At 50.4% G+C, this 12,351-nt stretch overlaps 1 protein-coding gene across 5 annotated transcripts in view; it reads left to right on the forward strand.

The window, feature by feature from the left end:
• Positions 1–12,351, forward strand: part of ASIC4 (acid sensing ion channel subunit family member 4) — a 248,046-nt gene that overhangs the window by 175,855 nt on the left and 59,840 nt on the right. The gene's annotated exons all lie outside the window — the stretch shown is intronic.

The raw sequence follows: 12,351 nt of genomic DNA on the forward strand, positions 1-12,351 counted from the left end.
CCATGCACTCGCTCTCCTGCCTGGGAGACCCTCCATCACCCCGACACTGCTGGCGCTGATCGTATCTCTCCGTGCTGAGCCATGCAAGGATCTTTCCCTGGGAGAGTTCATTTCGGCATCACTGCCTTCCCTGCCCCTCCCCCGCCCCCTCTCACCGCTTGCCTGGCTCCTGCTCCGACATCCTGTTCTCTTATCGCTTGACATGGCCTTAATTAACTCTGCCCTGATAACGGGCCCAGCTGCTTCTTCCCAAGGAGTGCCCTGCTGTATACACACATACATGCTCCTCAGGTTACTCGTGTGTCTGTGCTCCGGGTGTATGCCACCGTGGTGGAGTGGAAGGGAGGGACATGGCTCAAGGCCAACTCAGGATGGTCTCCTGAAGTTCATTCTTGCACATCCTCCCTCCAAAAAAGAGGCAGCATCCAAACTTCCTTGTTTCACAAATACAATAATGCAAAAAAAGTAAACCCTCCACCTTACTGCCATTGATAGTGCAAGCACACTTTTGTGTTGGTCATAGAATTAACAAGCAACAAAACTGGTATTCTGAGTCAGAAGCCTTAGAACAGTTGTATACATAGTGCAGCAAATGCCATTACTGTGTATTCATTGCTGCTTACCATGGCAATATGGACGGCATGCATATGCATACATGTATCTGGAATCTGGCCAGATCAGTGTGCAAGTCCTGTATTTGCGCACTTACGGCATCCATGTTGTAAGAGAAGGCCCTATGACGTCTCTTAGTTTCAGACTTCAGAGGGGGCCGTGAGAGACATGACATTCTCGTCTCCTACTTTTATTCCTGTCCTCTTTGATGTGAATGTCTTTCCTTTCTGTTCCTTTTACATCCCTCTCTTGCATGCACACACATGGCTCCTGCACCTACATCCATCCTAGCTAGTCAAAATAGATTATAAATCTCTCTCTCTCTCTCTCTCTCTCTCTCTCTCTCTCTCTCTCTCTCTCTCTCTCTCTCTCCTGCACTATCTAGAAATGTAGTTCCTTAATACATTACTTATATTATACTTTGCAAAGACTAAAAAAACCTCAGCTGGTTTTGCTGGTTTTGCTGTTTTCTCTGTTGCAGGCATACAGACCAAATGGACAGCTTTTGCAGCTGCTCTCAGCCTAGTGAACTCTGTTAACTTTAGGGAATATTGCCCAAATATTCCAACAATCCATACTGTCGGTGCAGGAAACCCCCTTGTAGCAACAGTGTACACACAGCAGTCATGTTTGCCACAATAATATATATTACTGTTCTGACCCAAAAATTAATTTATGAAATGGATGCAAAGGGCTAGCTGTCTTAGCCTGTCTTAGCAAATAAAACAAAAGTCCAGTGGCAGCTTAAAGACTAACAACATTTATTGTATTGTGAGCATTCATGAATCACAGCTCAGTGTTGTTTCATTTTGCTGCAAGATTAATCCCGAGTACTATGAGTGGAAGGAATGTGGGTCTTTGCAGTCCAATTTGTCCCTTGGAAAATAGTTTTGTTGGGATTGTGAAACTGGCTGTAATAAGAGCCGCAGATTGGGTGGGGGCAATGGTGAGGAGAGGAAAATTTCCCCCCTTCCCACTGCAGCTCCACAATTCCTGTTGATCTTAGTCTATGCAGATTCCCCAGCCAGAAGAAATTAGAGGTCAGAAGAGACTGCTTGGGGAAGGGAAATGCATTCCTTCTGCTGACAGTACTCAGGGCCCAACTCAGAGGGGATTTCCACACCCTTCAAATGTAGCATCATGGCAGTCAAATGCAAGCTGAATATTCTGGCCGCTCCACATGACACCGCCCATATCCAGTGTCTGGCCTACTGACAGCTTGCTACATCCTCCGTCTTGAAGCACTTCTCTGGGAATCCCCAAAAGTGGATTCACCACCCTGAAAAGCGCTAACGACCGGAGAGCAACCAGCAGAAGGAAGGTATGGAGGCTCAAATGGGCTAAAGTTGTCTGCAGCATCACACTCTTTCTCCCACCTCCCTCTCCCTTGTTTCTGGTGATGGGAATTACTGTAAAAAAATTGCAAACTTCCTGGAGCAATGAATAGGCGGATACGCATGAAGGCAATGCCAGAAATAAAAGAATATTTCATTCAACAAAGTGTGCCAAAGTTTTGTGCCCCCCCCCCCCGTGCAATATCAGGACTGATATTTATTTATTCGTTTATCAAAAGACTCAGCCGCTTCGGTGCCCATGGAAGTCAATGGCACCATAGACTATAATGGAAATGTCAATATTCCCACTTTTCCCACCTTCAGCTACCGTGAAAGTTTGGAGGCTGTACCTCAAACACTCATCCCCCCAGGCCCCAGGAAAGGTGGGAACTCTGACATTCCCATCGCCATTGACTTCCATGGGTGCCAAAGCTAAAGTGGATGAATCAGGTCCTTTGTGCACAAGCCTGCTCGTGATCCCATAAGGGGTGGCATTCAAAAGCACTATGCGTCTATGATTCTACGCATAGACATCACAACAGAAAAGTAGGCTTAAAAAAAATCAGTGGGCATCGTGGGACCTTTAAACTGTGTCAGAATATGGAGGAAGGGGATTGGTTGCCTGAATTGGTAGGCGGAAGCATGATGTGTATAAGGCGTATTGCTTTCTTTGCCTCTTCCAGCAGCAGGTGAGGAGGGTAAGATGCGCAAAAAGAAGGCAGAGAAAGATGAGATCAAAAAGGTGAGGAGGGCCGGGGGGTGGGTACGCAATATGTTGTCATGCTTTGCCATTCCACAGGTGTGATGTTATTTTTATTAAATGTGTGGAAATGCCCAGAGTCTCAAGCGATGTCAGTGAGGATGACTTTGAAATATTCCCAAAGGGAAAATGGAGTGTACATTTTATTGACAACATTTTATTAATATGGGGGGGGGGCATTTTCCTGCAGGGATTTTGCCTGTTAGGGGAGGGAGTTCAGTGGAGTCTGCCCTACAAGGCACCATTTTCTCATGGGGTAGCTGAGCCCTGTAGTCTAGCAATAGGTTGTCATTCTGGGAGCTCTCCAGACCCCACCTGGAGTTTGGCAGCCTAGTTAAGAGGCATTGCCAGAGTGAGCCTCAGCCTCTGCAGGAGAGCAGTTACGGGAATGGGGAGGGTCATCCTCAGGCAGTGTGGGGAGTGATGCCTTCTACGCCCTAGAGTTTAGCACTCCCCATTCATAAAGAAGACAATGCAGAGAGACGAAGCTGCAGTCCCTTGTAATCCATTTTGGGCTTACTTCAGTGGCCAAACAAGCCAGGCCCAAAACATTTTTGCTCCCAGCAAGTAATCTGTGGCCAGCCTTCACTGAAAGGAATCTGACCAGCAAATGCTGACCCACTAAATCCCACAGTTGAAAATCTGCCCCACAACGCACGCTGTCCGTGGCCTTTTGTTTCCAGAGGTGGGCGTCTGTGCAGCTTCCGGTTTGTGCCTCTGCACTGCGGGCAGCAAGGTCCCCAATCTTCTTGTATGCTGAAGCCAGCATGTAGGGCAAGGGGAGTCTGGAGGGGTGTCCGTGCCAGGCCTGTGCCTTCTGCTGTAGGGAGGGGGTTAGTGCACGGACCCTGTCCTTGGCCTGAGCTCCCGGCCTTCCTTTGCTTTGCCCTCTGCACAGTCAATGGTTACGTTACTGGTGGCAGTCAAATACATTCTTGGCACTCCATCTGTGACGCTTGGCAAATATTAGCCAAGGGAGATTATTTCAGAGCAGAGTTTGCTGATGGGAATCTCTGTATGGCTGATCTCAGGCTGTGTGGGATGCCTCAGCTTTCCTGCCTTGCTCCCTCTGCTATATACAAGCAGATTTGTGGTTGGGCAGAGTGCATTAACCCCCCAACCCATCTATTACTTTATGGAACAATTTAATGTCATGTGATCAGTAGGGGCTCCCCCTTTTTCTCTGCATGGGGAATTCAGTGGGTCTTGGGAGAGGGGCTAGTTAGTCATGGCAGCTTTTTCAAAAGGCAAGGGAGGGAACAGTCTTTGGGAGGGAGCCCTTTTGTATCAGCCCAGCTGAGAGAGGCCTCTGAGGTGGGTGGACCGGTCTGTGGAGACAGGGAGGGCCAGTGTGGCCTGAGCCTCCACTTTTTTGTTTTGTTCTGCTACTGAACCATCAGATTTATAGCCTTGCTGAAGCTGTGAGGAGTGCAGACCTGGCCATTTCCTGGACAGAGGGCAACTGAGAGCCCCCTAGGAGCCTCATCTAAAAGAAATAGGGAGAAGAAATGGAGGTGTGTGCCTTGACATCCATAACAAAAGTAGAAAAGAGGCAAAGGAAGCAGACAGTAGTCTCTGGCTGAGCCAATTCTGGCTTTTGTGCACATGTTGTTAAGGTGCTGATGTTTTGCTAGGCATGGAGTGGGGCGAGTGGAGGTTCAAGTGTCTTTTGCCCTCCTTTGCCTTTATGCCATTGCCCACACCTACCTATCCTAAAAAATGGGCACAAGAGCATTTCAGAATAAATACACAAAAAAGTCCCTCTATATCAGAGTTTCAAATAGGCTCAGGTTAAGACTTTGCTGAACGCACAAGAGAACTCAATTGTGTTGGTATGAAAAAGCCATCAAGAACCTTGCAGGAACCTAATGACGAAGGTAGGCCTTGGTCCAACCAGAGGTGAGCCACACACTGGTCATGCATATGGATGTAGCACAGCCCACTAGAGCGGAAAATCACCCACCCTTTATAACATGGCTAACTCAGGGCTAGGGACTCTGTAATTTGGAGTGGGGTGGGTAGGCTGAAGGGTCCTATGCCCACATAGGGTCCATCTGCATCACTCCCCATAGGCTCCACACAGGACTTCTTGCCCTCATGCCACCCCCACCTCATGCCCTTGTTGTTGATGTGCAAAACATTTTTAGCACACTGAGAAGTGGGAGTTACAAGCTGAGCAAAAATACTGAAGCTTCCACTAATATAACATTTTTTAATTTCATCACCACTGCAAAATGTTCAAGAGGCAGACTGAATGGCGGGGATCACATGTCACGATCAGCCTGTGGCACCAGCAATTTCCCATAGATTTCAGTGCTCTCTTAGTCACCCTGTAATTCTCATCACTGTGCCAAAAGCAGCATCTGAATGTACCCGCTGGGGCTGGGGCTATTTGTGGTGCCCCTGCCTTAGGGCTTGCCTAAGCTAGAATGGAGGTGCTTTGGTGGGATGCACCCGTGGCCTTGGCATGCCAGGTCCTATCATGTCTCTTCCATTGATTTAAGTACCGCCAAAGGGTGGGGAGGGAATGGTATAATCAGGCTTTAGCTGCCTGCTTAGGCATCAAGAACAAACCCATCAGCCAAGAGAGAACCACAAAGGGCCAGGCCCAGGGCTGGAGCAGCCCCAACTCTTTAAAGATGCAAATTGGCAATCAAAGATCAAAGCCGTGGAGTTGGCATAATCTTCCTTAAAAGGGTTCCATTATTAACAAGCTGGGCTTGTAGTTCACCCTACTTCACTTGCCGCTCCTGATGAGGCTGCCAGGCTGTGCCCTCCCTCCCGCTGCCACCCTTCCCTTCTGCTGGGATGGGTGGGAGAATGAGAGGCAGAGGAATGGGAAGGTCTCGCCCTGTTTGTTTTTCTCTCATCGCTAATGTGTTGGTGTCAAATTCTCCTTGGCAGAACCGACAAACCTCTGAATCAAATCACAGAGACACAGAAGGAGGGAGGGAGAGGAAATGATTCTGGTAAAGCCGTAGGCACAGAACTCTCAATCCTCCCCCCAAGCACCCCGTCACCCTCTTCTAAACCTCTTTCTCCTCCCCATGTTTGCATGTTTCCCCCTCCAGTTCTTATACTGCTCCTGAGTCCACTACCCTCCTTCCCTGCTCCCCCAGTACCAGTTTAGATGTGGGAAGAAGGGGATGTGTCTTCCTATGCCTGACTACAAATGAGACACACCAAGCCATGATGTAGGTCCAAGATCATGCTCTGAGGATTATTTATCCTGTGGATTGTGGGTTTCCCTTCCCCTTCCCAGGTAAACTGGGTATTCTAACCTGTGGTAGTGATTTGTGTGGAACCGAGAGGTGGTAGCTAATTTCATGTTAATTATTCAGGAATACAGCAGGCTGATTTTGTTTGTGTGCCACAAATGAACCATGATTGGAGACAAAACAGTAAAGAGGAAGGATATGATAAAAGGCAGCACTAACTATAAACACACACACAAAAAGAAAGATTAATTTATTTGCAAACATTTCCATCTTTATTTCCAATATTTACATGCTGGCCATATTTATACTTTCTGACACATGGCTGCTTTACACTTTACAGCCTACAGGGATTATTGTCTGGGTTCTCCACTTAGTCCCTCAGGTGTGACTTTTCCCCAGCTGGGATTGAAAACATGATGGAGGGGCATAATCTTAAACCTAAACTGGCCTCACCTTGTGCCATTTTCCCATCCTGAAACAAATCTGTTTTCCCCATTCCTAGCATCCCCCCACACACTTTTTCAGGTCACAAAAATGGCATGAGAGAAAGGGACTGGTTCTGAAAACTGGATATTTTGATTCTAAAAATATTTTTCTTAAGCAGCTGCAGTGAGAGGGGGACCATTGGAACAAGGCTGTCATGCTGGGGCATGGGGGTGAGTTTAACCTTTCCTATCCATCCCATTTAGTGGACGGAAATTAGTGCTCCCCAGCTATTCCCCCCTCCTGCTAACTACAGCCCTGGGGTACAGTTTCTGTCGGGGAATTGGACTAGTGGGGAAAGTTGTGTTGGAAATAGCTCTCTGTGTGATGCCTTCTGACTTGTGAGACTGAAAACAGGAACTCTCTTTACCATAGAGTTAGTGAGATAGGGACACTGATTGCTCCCTTTCGAGCTCACGGACTTGTCCCTAGAGCAGTGGTTCTGAACCTGTGGGTCAGGACACCATTTGGGGTCGCCTGGTCCCTTCTGAGGGGTCGCCAAGTTTGTTGCTGCCATGGTGGCTACCACTGCAAACAGTGGTCAGCAGCGGCAGCTGCAGCTGCAAGCAGTGGGTGGCAGCTGCCGCAAACGACAGGCAGCCACAGCAAACGGCGGCAGGCAACACATGAGCCCTGGCAATGGTCGCCTCTATGCCGTCAAGTGCTGTGCGCCTGCATGTGCATGAGCGTGCACACGCTGCCCCTGCACGCGCGCACCAACCCCGCTGCCACTGCTGCTGGGGTCACCAGCCAGAAGTGATTGAGAACCACTGCCCTAGAGGGTAATTTTCTGTTCCCCCGTTCTCTCTCTGTTCACCATTTCTCAAGCCTGCAACATGATAGAAACATCTCTCAAGCATCTCTGTCCATCCAGCTATTTAGGTTAGAATAGGAACGTTATCTTTACCTCTAAGTATGTGGAATTAAGTTATCTTTAAACCGCGGCACACTGCGGATTAAATAAAAGAGTAAGGGCTGTCTGGGAGGAGTTAGGGCGGGCCCTGTCTGGGATGAAAACTTGGAGGGTCCAATCAGGAGCCGCAAAGCGGCTCCTGATTGGGCCCTCCGAGTGTCCATCTAGGCCCGAGCAGCCAATGGGGAGCCGTGCTGCTTCCCCCAGCCGGAGACTCACGCCGCAGACTTAACTCGCAGCCGGCGTGGTGAGTCCTCCGGATGGGGTACTCCTCCTCCGGTTTCTCCCAGCCACGGGGGCAGCGCTGCTCCAGCTGCCGGGAGAAGCCGCCGCCAGCCGCCTCCATTCCGCCGATCAACGTTGCCGCTTCCCCCCGGCTGCCCAAGAGGGACCTGCTGCGTTGACCAAGGGGCAGGGTGCCGAAGACGGGAGAGATCACCCTGCCCACCACTGAGATGGGTTTCGCTGGCGGCCGCCTCTCCTTGGGGAGGCCCGACGCCTTTCCCCGCACCCCAGCCGAGTGCTAAGGAGTTCCAGCGCTGCCCCAACCCGCACGCTCACTTCCAGGCCGCCGCCGCCCGCCTGTGCGCGCTCCGAGCAACCTGCGCGCGGCCAGGCCGCGATGTTGCGGAGGCTGCTGCCCAGCCTGCGGCAGCTCCTCCCTTGACGAGCACCACTATCGCCCACCGTGCCACGGCCCCTCTCCTCCAGCCCGCCAACTGCACCCGATGACCATGGACACCTCGGGGGCGGCCGCGCCCAGCGCAACCCCCCCCCCCGCTTTCCCGTTGGGAGCCAGTCGCACCAGCACCAGTGGCTGCAGCGTCATTGCCGTTGCCGCCACCACAGGCGGCCCGTTACTTCTTGCCTCGGCCCCACCCCACGTACCTGCCAGCAATCCACGCCACCACCCGCTGCCGCCAGCAACCCTGCCTCCACCGTCACCGCCGCCCGACCCGGACGCGCCCACCACACCTTGCCATGGTAAGCCTCCCCACCACACTGCATGCCCCAGATAGCGCCCGCTGTATTTTTCCCACAGCGGGCTTATTTTCTAGTCTAATAAATAGTTCTTATACTAGTTAAGTACCATGCTGGTGAATGTGTCTGTCTTAATTTGTTGTTTTCTGACCGCATGAACTCTTCCCCATGCTGCGCTTGCTATACTAAGGCACTCTGCTAACTTTCAGGTTATTAAGACTTTACCAATGCTTAATATTCTTCAAGTTGCACTCCTGTCCCTACACCATAGCCTTAATTCAAATGTGTGACTGCACCACCTGAGTAGGTGCTTGGATTTATTTAAAATATTGTCCTGCAGCTAGGGACTCAAACAAAATTAAAGGCCTTAAGAACTCTGGCATGGTTTGACTTTCCAGAACAGAGATTCCATCTTTCTGTGGGAAGTTTGCATGGAACTTCCTCCTTTCTGCCTTGCCAAGGCCCAACACAGGGGGCTGCAATTTGCTTCTCTTCTGGCCCACTTTTACCTGCTGAGAAGAGGCTTGAAAATAAAAAATATAAAATTGCCATATATGTATTCACACCACTGCTGTATATGGCTTTCTTTGCGTAGTCCAGGGTCTCAGACTTGCTCCATGAGACCTTTTAATTAGAGATGTCAGGGATTAAATTTGGAACCTTCCACACACAAAGCACCTGCTTTACCATTACACTGTGGCAGTATCCTGAAGACACTTTCATTCTGACAGGTCTCAAGGCCCCACATGGAAGACTAACATGTTTTGAAAGGTATACGTGTTGGTTTCCCACACGTGTAGGAATGCTGCTGAAAAGTGGGATCCAGTGCTGGAAGGGTTGCTACCTCACATGTCTATATTTCTTCAAGCATTTTCATGGCTCTTCTACACAACTGGGCTACTCTGATTTCCAAGGGCTGGGAACCTTGGTTGTGCTACCGCATCCCTGTGGGAAACCCACAGCCCTGATGTTGCCTGCTGAGCTGACTTCAAGGACTACCTCTGTGGTTAGGCAAGCATGGAAATTCTGGCACCACCATCCAGGAGCTTGTGTGACAATAAATCTTATCAGCAGAAGCACATCCTCTCCTGGAGAGATAGGCCCTGCTTCACGCACCCAGGAACACAAGTCTTGCATCTGCACAATGTCACCGTGAAGGATTTTGCAGATAACACCCTGGCTGGGGAGGAGATGGATTCTCTACCGGCGCCCAGAAGTGAGATAGGAGCGGAGGCTTTTTGTCTGGGTCTACCTTCTCCCTTAAACCTGAATGTTTGCTGTGATACAGCCAGGCTATTAGCAGGGGGATGGGAAAGCTGAAAAATAGTTTAGAAAAACCACAAAGACACACAAAAGGCAAGGCAAGCCCCACCTCCGCAGAAGGTCCCCAGAGAGCCCTAGCTCCGAATGCATAAGGAATGAGGCTGTTATAGGTTACTGACTTGGGATCTCACTGTGGCTGAATCCCTAACAAAGGGTAAAACAATGGAACAAATCTTTTTTGTGATGACAAAGTGCTAGCAGGCAAATGGACTGGGCTCTCAATGCATGAGGCAGAACTCATTACAGGAATCATGATGTCTCACAAGGCAAAGTATATACCCATCCTGGGATCAAGTCAGGCTTTTGTTCCAAAAAAGTCTATTGAACAGGCTATGAGTGCCTGTGTGAATTGTTTTTGAGTTTTGTGATAGGTTTGTGTGCAGTCTCTGGTTCCATAATCATCCACTGGAGAGCCAGTTTGGTGTAGTGGTTAGGAGTGTGGACTTCTAATCTGGCATGCCGGGTTCAATTCTGCACTCCCCCAACATGCAGCCAGCTGGGTGACCTTGGGCTCGCCACGGCACTGATAAAACTGTTCTGACCAGGCAGTGATATCAGCGCTCTCTCAGCCTCACCCACCCCACAGGGTGTCTGTTGTGGGGAGAGGAATGGGAAGAGGAATGGGAAGGCGACTGTAAGCCGCTATGAGCCTCTTTCAGATAGGGAAAAGCGGCATATAAGAACCAACTCTTCTTCTTCTATACTGGGGACAGAATCCAGAATCAGACAGGAGAGGGTGGGGCAGGATTTCCAAGGGTACAGAAGCAAAGCTGTTACTTGGTTGCAGCAAAACCAAAAAGTTGTTTTGGGGGACTTTCTTTCCTCTTTCCATCATTAACAGAAGCCACATTAATTTCCCAAAAGAAACATCAGCAAACTGGTTTAATTTACATTGGTCACAGAATCACGCACCTCTTGGGGCAGAATTTGGATTTGTTGTTGTTGTTGTTATGTGCGAAGTCGTGTCCGACCCATTGCGACCCCATGGACAATGATCCTCCAGGCCTTCCTGTCCTCTACCATTCCCCGGAGTCCATTTAAGTTTGCACCTAATGCTTCAGTGACTCCATCCAACCACCTCATTCTCTGTCGTCCCCTTCTTCTTTTGCCCTCAATCGCTCCCAGCATTAGGCTCTTCTCCAGGGAGTCCTTCCTTCTCATTAGGTGGCCAAAGTATTTCATTTGGGTTACTTCCGCAGATTTGTTGTTTCCTTAAAGGAGTGCATATACACTTTGATGATAATATATTGCTGATGAGGAAAATAAGAGGTGTGAGCATTGAAGGGCTGCATGCCACTGATGTCTGTTCCCCCAGCCACACAATTGTTCTTAAGGAGGTCAAATGTGAATTGAAGAAGTGCTCTCTGTGTTTCTCCACTCCCATCCTGGCTGGGAAATTGATCATTCTGGCACATCCATGGATCCAGGCCTCTGTCCATACAGCCACATTCCCTCAAACTGGTGCTGTGCTGCTTACTGAGACTACTGCAGCTGAAGGGGAAGGTGCTGGGGCAATCACACACACAGCTTCTCGGCCGGGATTTCATAATTGTTCAATGCTTGAGTTGAAAGTAGTATCAGAATTCAAGACAGGGTTTGTGTGTATGTGTTTGGTTTTTTTTAAACACAAGTTTCTAGTCCTTAGAGTTGTGCAAAGAATGGACTCGAAAGCATCGGTCTCCCAAGGAGAAATAAATCCGTACAGCCCTCCTCCTCCTCTCCTGCCTTGCAAAGCATGTGCCCCCGGGGTTTCTGCACTTTGCCATAACCCCTGCACCTTTCTCTTCCAGAATAAGGGCTCTGGTGGCGCCGGGGCCGCGTGGCCGTGTGCCGGGCCTGCCTCTCCGCCGCAGGGTCGGGGTGGGGAGTGCGTGGCGGGCGCCTGGGCCCGCGATAAGCGTGCCGAGGGCGCCGCTCGGGCCTGGCAGGCGTCGGCTGCCCAGACAGGCTTTAGCCGCGTGGAGTTTTCTCCAGTTGCTCGCGCGCGCGGCCGGCACGGTCCTGGGAGCGGTAATGAGATGGAGGCAGCAGAAGGACGGCGCGATAAGGCAGCCAGCTCTGCCCCAGCAGATTAAATGCTGGGATTAAGCAGGCGGTGCCAGCGCGGCTGGCGTTTTATCTCCGCGGCGCTCTCCCCTCTCATTCTCCCGCTTGATAGCGAACATTTTCAGAGCTGTCAAGAGAAGAAATTGCTTGTTAACCCTTGGAGGGCCAATTTTAGCCCCGGAGCAGGAGCGGCGGGGGCGGACGCGTCAACAGCGAGAGCCCTCAAGGATGGGGGAGGCCTCGCCCCCAAAAGACGAGGACAATGGCTTCTGGCCTCTTTTGGCGGGCAAAACACGCGCGCGTACCCCCCGCAACAAGTCCTTTCCCCTTCCAGGCGTGTGATTTTTTTTCCAGGGGAGTGAAGGGCGTCTCCGGGTTTCCGATTCCTTCCTTTCCAGCCCCCGCCAGCACAGCCTCGTCGTGTGGAGAAGGCTACGATTCAGAAGGGTTAAACCGCTGCGGCCAGACTAAGGGCACCTGAAACACGAGCAGATTTGCTGTGGCCAAAAACGGGAGCCCACTCTTTCAGAGACTAGAGGAGTCTAGTCCAGTGGGCTGATGCGCACACACGGTGGTGGTAGTGGTGGGGATGTCAACATTGGGGACAAAATGCAATGAAATGAGAGGTGACCGTGTGACATTTTTATGCAAATCTCAAAAGATTTGGCCGCAAGATCATTG

This window comes from Paroedura picta, chromosome 2 (genome assembly GCF_049243985.1).
Source record: "Paroedura picta isolate Pp20150507F chromosome 2, Ppicta_v3.0, whole genome shotgun sequence".
In the NCBI taxonomy this organism is placed as follows: domain Eukaryota; kingdom Metazoa; phylum Chordata; class Lepidosauria; order Squamata; family Gekkonidae; genus Paroedura; species Paroedura picta.